This window comes from Erinaceus europaeus, chromosome 18 (genome assembly GCF_950295315.1).
Source record: "Erinaceus europaeus chromosome 18, mEriEur2.1, whole genome shotgun sequence".
In the NCBI taxonomy this organism is placed as follows: domain Eukaryota; kingdom Metazoa; phylum Chordata; class Mammalia; order Eulipotyphla; family Erinaceidae; genus Erinaceus; species Erinaceus europaeus.
Genome location: NC_080179.1, coordinates 54,780,545 through 54,788,555, shown reverse-complemented (window position 1 = coordinate 54,788,555; position 8,011 = coordinate 54,780,545).

The following is an 8,011-nucleotide window of genomic DNA, read 5'->3' as shown; positions in this document are numbered from 1 at the left end:
TTCTGTCACACTGCATAGCCAAAACAAGTGCCCAAACTTGTAAGGATAAAGGGAAAGAAAAACATCATGATCGTTTTCTTTTCAATCCAACATAGGTTCTAGAGGTAAATCAGACAACTGAGAATATAATGAAGAACTAAATAAACATGACTCCTGTCTTCTTGGGATTTACAAATTATTTACTATGATCTGTATAACTAGGAGAAATGACTACACGCAGCTCTACAAGAATGGACACAGAATAGCTGTTTACCTGTGGGATCCAAATGTTGATTTCATTAAATGGCAGTTGGCACCTGAGACAGAGTATTCTGCCTGCACAACATGGGACCTATTAACACACCTTATTATGAATAGACCTAATTACTAAAATTGGATACTAACCAAATCATCCTCAGTCACTTCTTTGCAAAGTGCCAATCCTTTTGAGCAAAAGACAGCTATGACTTTATTGAAATTATACTGTCTTTTGAGACAAAGTTACTTGCTTGTTTGTTCATTGCTTCAAACTCTCTAATGCATCTGGTGCCCCTGGACCAGAATTATTTGTCCAGACAGTGACCTTCACTAACATGGATTTCTCCTGAATTGTTGTTTTCAACAAACATGCTACAAGCTGAAGGGCCAGAAGGCCTGGCCAAGGCCTGTTGGTCATTCACTTTGCAGATGTCAAAGCCCAGAAACAGAAGGTGATTGTCTCCAAATAGCCTCACCCTTTGGCACTGCAGGGGAGCAGCCATGTGGTAGACATGACAGACCCCATACTGCCAAGGCAGTACAAAACTCACTTACCCAGCCAAAATTCAGACGAGAAACTTGTCAAATTCTGGCATAAAAGCTAAGCAAAGTTCTTCATGTGCTTTGTCTTAATTTGTCTTCCTAGAAAATGTCTTCCTGCATCAATTTATTTTTATTCCCAGATTTTTTTAGACTACTTGTCCATATATGTCTATCTGTTCACATCAGTACTATTGGTCAACATAATTTTATAATGCACCTTATTAGAGTTACAAGAGTAAAACTCTTCTTGACTTGCAGGTAAGTGTTGCACCCAGCAGAGTGCACACATTACCATTCACAATAACCCAATTCAAGTCCCTGTCACCCAATCAGGGATGACGGTTCACAAACAGTGAAGCAGTGACTCAGATGTCTCTATTTCTCCCTCTCTGCCTCTCCCTTCCCTCTCAATGTCTCCCTGTTTCTATCCAAAAGAGAAAAAAAAAAAAAAAAAGGTCATACTACAAGCACCAAGCCCTAGTTATAACTCAGGTGGCAATTTAAAAAAAAAAAAGTAAGAATGAAAAGATTTCTCAAGGTAAATTATGCTCATGTGACAACAACTGTCTTGTAATCACTGTCTCCCCAACATAGTTACTCACTTTTTTTTTTAAGTTTCTTAAGATCTGAGACTGCAATTATAAACTAGTTTTACTTAATGTTACAGAGTGAACAGGCTTAAAAAAAACAAAAACCTGGAGTTGGTGTGTTGCACCAAAGTAAAAGAGTCTGGAGTGGGGTGAGGGAGAGAGTACAGGTCCTGGATAAGGATGATAGGACCTAGTGAGGGTTGTGTTGTTATGTGGAAAACTAGGAAATGTTATGCATGTACAAACTATTGTATTCACTGTCTATTGTAAAACATTAATCCCCCAATAAAGGCAAATAAAAATAAATTTTAAAAAAACATGGGTGTTGCTTATTATAGAGTTAATTATTTCTATGACTTAGAAGGAAAGGCCTTCTTTACCTTCTTTGAACTTTAGAAATTAATGCTACTATTGTCATCAATTAATGCCAAAATGATTCATTCAAGGGAGGTAAATACTAAGAGTCTAAATGCTCAGAATTATTCCTTCAGAACTGAAGAATGGAAATATGTTCTGGTAACAAATTAAATTCTTATGGCTAAGTTATATTTTATCTATCCCTGTGGGAAATGGGGAAAACTAAGCCAGGCCAATATCCGTTTTATCAACTCATCCTCTACAACCCTGGATGTTTCTCACAGTCCTCATTTTAATCCCTACAACTTTTTTTTTCTTTTTATTTCCTCCTGGGTTATTGCTGGGGCTCAATGTCTGCACTAAGAATCCACTGCTCCTAAAGGCCATTTGTCCCCATTTTTGTTGCCCTTGTTGTTGTTATTGTTATTGTTGTTGTTGTTGGATAGGACAGAGAGAAATCAAGAGGGGAGGGTGTTGTTAAAATTTGTAGGCTCTTGCCGGCCTGGCTTGCTTCATGGGCGGGTAACAGAGACGCGGAGACAACGGCTGGGCAGGGGAGCTGTATTTCTTTATTCAGGAACAACGATTCATAAACTAACACAAACTAATCACCAAACAGAACTCTGCTGTCTCTTTGCGGTGGCGCAAGCACTCTTTCTCTTACTCTGGAACTCGGGAACTCTCCAACTCTAGAACTCAGGAACTCACGAACTCTGTCTAACTCAGGAACTCAGCACTCTCGAACTCAGGAACCCTCTCCCGGGGTTCCTCTGGGGCGGGGCCAAGCGAGCCCACGAAATTAGCAGGCCTGATCCAATTCTCTTGGCGGGGGGAGGGCTAGGACAAACCAATGTAAAGCATACGACAGGAGGGGAAGACAAATGGGGGAGAGGAAGACAGACACCTGCAGACCTGCTTCACCACTTGTGAAGCAACCCTTCTGCAGACAGGGAGCAAAGGACTCTAGACAGGATCCTTACTCCAGGCCTTGCACTTTGTGCCATGTGCATTTAACCCACTACTGCTACCTCCCAGCCCCCAACATTATTTTTTAAACCAGGGTTATCACTGGAGTTAAGTGCCTTCACACCTCCTGGAAGCTTCATTTTTGTTTGTTCGTTTGCTTTATTTTGTTTTCCTTCCTCTAGATAGAGGATGAGAGACACAGAGAAAGGGGTAGAGAGAGAGATAGATAGAGAAGGAAAGATACTACAGTATCATTCCACCATTCAGGGAGCTTCTCCTCTATAGGTGTTTCCATGTGGTTTCCCAGAACTCCAGCCAAGGTCCTTGTGTATGTTAATGTGCCCACTACCAAGTGAGCCATCTGCTGGCCATTGGTGCCCACTTCTCAGTTATTCCCTCCATTTTCTCTATGAGCATACCCAGACTTTAGCTTTGCTATAAACTCATCTAAGATGACCCTTTTTCATAAAAGACCCCCATAAAGTCTCCCCTGATCAACTGGGTCTCACAGCCATAGTTCTCCAAAGGCTGTATATGTACTTATCCTGAAATTTTGATGGCATTTTTTGTTTTCTCATAATGCCTAGCATAACAAACCCATGTTGGTACATTATATTTTGGAAATAAATGGGGAGAATTGTTCCTGGTTATCTCTATCAGGAACAACATAATAGACCACTCTGTAGGCCCTCATAGGACCTTGTCCTCAACATGGATCAACAATGGTAGGGAATGTTCCATTCTCCAAAGGGAGGCTGGACAACATATTCTATGCTACACCTGAGGAAGATGGGTCCGAAATTAGGGCAACTTTGGAGGTTCCTATTCATGACCACAGAATGTGAGCTCAGATCTAGAGGGATGCAGAGGTCACACAGGCTCCTAAGCTGAATATGGGCCCCAGATCAGATCAAATAAATGAGGTTTACAGTCAACAATATTTATACAACTTTCCCATATTTGGGAGCTAGTCTCTTCCCTGATCCAGCTTTCTGGTCCTTTTTCCAGCCATGACATCATCTCCCCAGACAATAATTAGGATCCATCTGCATATCAGATGTCAGGCTCAGGAAAAAAAAAATAGTATAGTCATGGGCCCTTTGGAATATAACTAAAATAGCCCTACTAACTATCTACAAATCGGAGACCCCCCAACTCTTCATCTGCACTATCCCAGCCTTTAGATTCATAACTAGTCAACAATTTATTTGGCTTTATATGTTAACTCTTCTTTCAGCCACCAGGTTTCAGATGCTACGGTGATGCCAACCGGTCCTCCCTGGGCAGACAACACCACCAATATGTCCTGGAGCCCCACTTCCCCAGAGTCCTACCCCACTAGGGAAAGAGAGAGAGAGACTGGGAGTATGGATCGACCTGTCGACACCCATGTTCAGCAGGGAAGCAATTACAGAAGCCAGACCTTCCACCTTCTGTACCCCATAATGTCCCTTAGTCCATGCTCCCAGAGAGATAAAGAATAGAAAAGCACCTGGTTGAGCACTCACATTACAAGGACCTGGGTTCAAGTCCCTGGTTCCCATCTGCATAGGAAAAGCTTCACGAGTGGTGAAGCAGGGCTGCAGGTGTCTCTCTGTTTCTATCCCTCTCTATCTCCCTCACCCTCTCAATTTCTCTCTGTCTCTACCCAATAATAGATAAATTAAAAAAAAATAATAGGAAAGCTATCAGGGGAGAGGATGGGATACAGAGCTCTGACAGTAGGAATTGTGAGGAGTTATACCCCTCTTATCCTATGGTTTTTGTCAGTGTTTCCTTTTTATAAAAATTATATGAAAAATTATTTTTAAAAAGAATACCAATAAAAGATTTCATGAAAAGGAAAACGAGGAGGAATGAAAAAGAAACAAATGGTAGGTCACATATGCTCCTAAGCTGAATATGAGCCCCAGATCACATCAAATCAATGGGGTTTACAGTCAATAATATTTATACCCCTTGCCCATATTTGGGAACTACTCTGTTTCCTGGTCCAGCTTTCTGGTCCTTTTTCCAGCCATGACATCATCTCCCCAGACAATAACTTGGATCCACCTACATATCAGATTTCAGGCTCAGGAAAAAAAAAAAAACTAGTATAGCCCTTTGGAATATAACTAAAATAGGCCTACTAGCTATCTACAAAACTGAGACACTCCCCCCCCCCAAAAAAAATCTTTATCTGCACTATTCTAGCCCTTAGGTTCATGATTAGTGAACAATTTGTTTGGCTTTATATGTTAACTCTTTTTTCAGCCACCAGGTTCCAGATGCTAGCATGATGCCAACCAGACTTCCCTGGACAGATGACCTCACCAATGTGTCCTGGAGCTCTGATTCCCCAGAACCCCACCCCACTAGGGAAAGAAAGAGGCAGGCTGGGAGTATGGATCAACCTGTCAATGCCAATGTTCAGTGGGGAAGCAATTACAGAAGCCAGACCTTCCTTCCACCTTCTGCATCCCACAGTGACCTTGGGTCCATACTCCCAGAGGGTTAAAGAATAGGAAAGCTATCAAGGGAGGGGATGGGATATGGAAATCTGGTGGTGGAAATTGTGTGGAGTTGTACCTCTCTCTTTTTTTTTTTTATTTATAAAAAGGAAACATTGACAAAGCCATAGGATAAGAGGGGAGTTGTGCCTTCACCTATGGTTTTGTCAGTGTTTCCTTTTTATAAAAAAATTATAATAATAATAAAATAATAAATGGGATGCTCTGTGCAAAAATCATAGGAAAGACCCATCACCATACCAATAAAGAAACAACTTGTCTGTTTTGGGGACCTATCCAATTCCATCTCTGGTGGCATTGCTTTTCTGAATGAGCAGAGCTGAACTGTCGCCAAGCAAGGATCTGCTCATTCAGTTTTCTTTTTCCTTTGTTCAGAAATGTGTGGTAGCCCTGAGGACTGTGATCAGGGAAGATGCCACTGACACACAAGCATCTGTCTTTAAACAGTTACAAACTGAACATCAGCATTACTAATCCCACAAGTTACTTAGTCTCATTCCAGATGGGGTTGCTAATTTCAAAATAAAAGGGAGTTGGATCTTCAATTGCAGCACAGTTTCCTCTGCATTGTAAAATATGATGTTTTCAGAAAGTCACCCTTAGAGCTAAAAACCAGAAAGGGGAAGGGGACATTACAATGCAGAAGCTGAGAATCTCTCTACAAAACACCATTTTATCCCCATATCAGCTTTCCTGCATATCCTTTGAGCAGTAACACTGCATAACCGTTGTAAGACTCAGAGGAAGGATAAAATGGCAACCTCACCCAAGACACAAGAGGATTGTCATCCAGTTGGCCCCAGGCCTTGCTGCTCTGTTAATCATTAAATCAAGGCATCTATTTCCTGCTGTCATTAGGTCCCTTAGCCCCTTACAGAAGTCTCAGGTGGCAAACTCAGTTTCATTCTTTGTCTTGATGCGAGCTTTAAAAATCACAACCTGTTTTAGTAGAGAGAGTCAAGTGTTATTTCCATTTTATAAACAGGAGAACTGGGAGAATGAAAGGTTATATGACTAATTCTAGGTCACAGACAGTTATATAGGACCAGAATCTGCACCTACCATGTCCAGGACACTTTCTTAAGCTCTATGTCTTGTGTATTCCTCTTTCCCAAGCACCCTCTGGTTCCTCCATGGCAGATGTCCAGTAGTTAATCTATCTCAGGACAGACAGCTTTACTCATGCTTTATCCGCAGTTCATGACTTCGTTTTTTAAAGTACATTTCATGAATATTTGTTCTGTTCAACTGTAGTAAACCTGAGACTTCTGAACCTAGATTCATAGTACTGTAATCCATCCCTCCTGAAAGCACACAATTTACCAGCTACAAATATAATTTTACATTCATTAAAGATTATGAGGATGGTGACAAATATAAAAACTGCATAGACTAATCTCATGACCTTGAGATAATTATGATTCACAGTTTTATTTTCTCTAGCTACTTTCTCATGAACATATTTATTTTGTAAACTGAGATTATAAATAATTTAACACTGGCTTGTGAAAACTTTTCCTCATTGTCATATTATGTGGAAACCCTTCTGTTGAATGATTCTTGAATTGATTTTTTAAAGAATTTATTTAATTATGAAAGAGAACATTGCTCAGCTCTGGCATAAGGTGGTTATGGGCATTGAATCTGTGCCCTCTGAATACAAATTGGTGTTCTACAACTAGTTAGTTCAAATAGCTATCTCTCCGCCCCCTTGGAATACTTATAATTCCGATGTTGTAATATTCAAACATACAGACAGCATTTGTTGATCTTTCTTACTGATTGCTAAAGTTGCTTCTATTTTTTGTTTTTTTTATAGAAATTTTTAAAGATGTTTATTTACTTATTTATTTATCTGGTAGGACAGAGAGACTGAGAGGGGAAGAGGGAGACAGAGAAGAAAAGAGAGACACCTGTGGAACTGCTTCACCACTAATGAAGCAGGTGAGAACACCTGCAGGTGGGAACTAGGGGCTTGATCCTATGTACTTGCACATTGTAATGTATGTGCTGAACCAGATGTACTACCACTCAGTACCAGTTTCTGGGTTTTTTAAAAATTATTATTAATAAATCTTAGATGGACACAGCTATAGATAAATCTCTGTTCAAAGTCCTACTTCTTAGAATAAAATTCTAGACATAAAATCATTTTCAAAATCTTTTATAAATTATCACAGATTGGCCATGTACAGTGAGGAAGAAATTACAGAAAACAGAACTCCCAGCTTTTATACCCCCAAAAGAAATTTTGTCCATACTCTTTGAGGGGTAAAAGATAGGGGAAGATGACCAGAGGGCTCTAAACCCCAGTTACACCAGGACTCAAAGCCAGGAATCTTATTTCTATACCATCATTGAAAGGGAGGCAAATATGGAAATTATTAGATGAAGTCAGGCACTGTTTCTCATATCTGAGAGAGAAGAGGAAACAAAAGAAGGACACTCAGAAGTAGTAATAACTATAGGTATGACTTAGAAAGGAAGTAAAGGCAGGACTATAAGGGAAAAAATGGGCAAAAAAGTAAGTAGCTAGGTATAGATGATAGATAGGTAGATAGATAGATAGATAGATAGATAGATAGATAGATAGGGATATAAAACACTTATCTGTGACCTTGGAAGAACTACTACAGTTTCCACTGAAAGGGATAGGGGGCAGAGAACTTGTGGTGGGAACAGTGTGAAATTATAATCCTATTATCTTATAATTTTGTAAATCAATTTTAAATCACAAATAAAAAATATGAAAAATAAATTATTGCAGATCACTTTTTAAGAAGAATATATCCTTAAGTTCTTTTA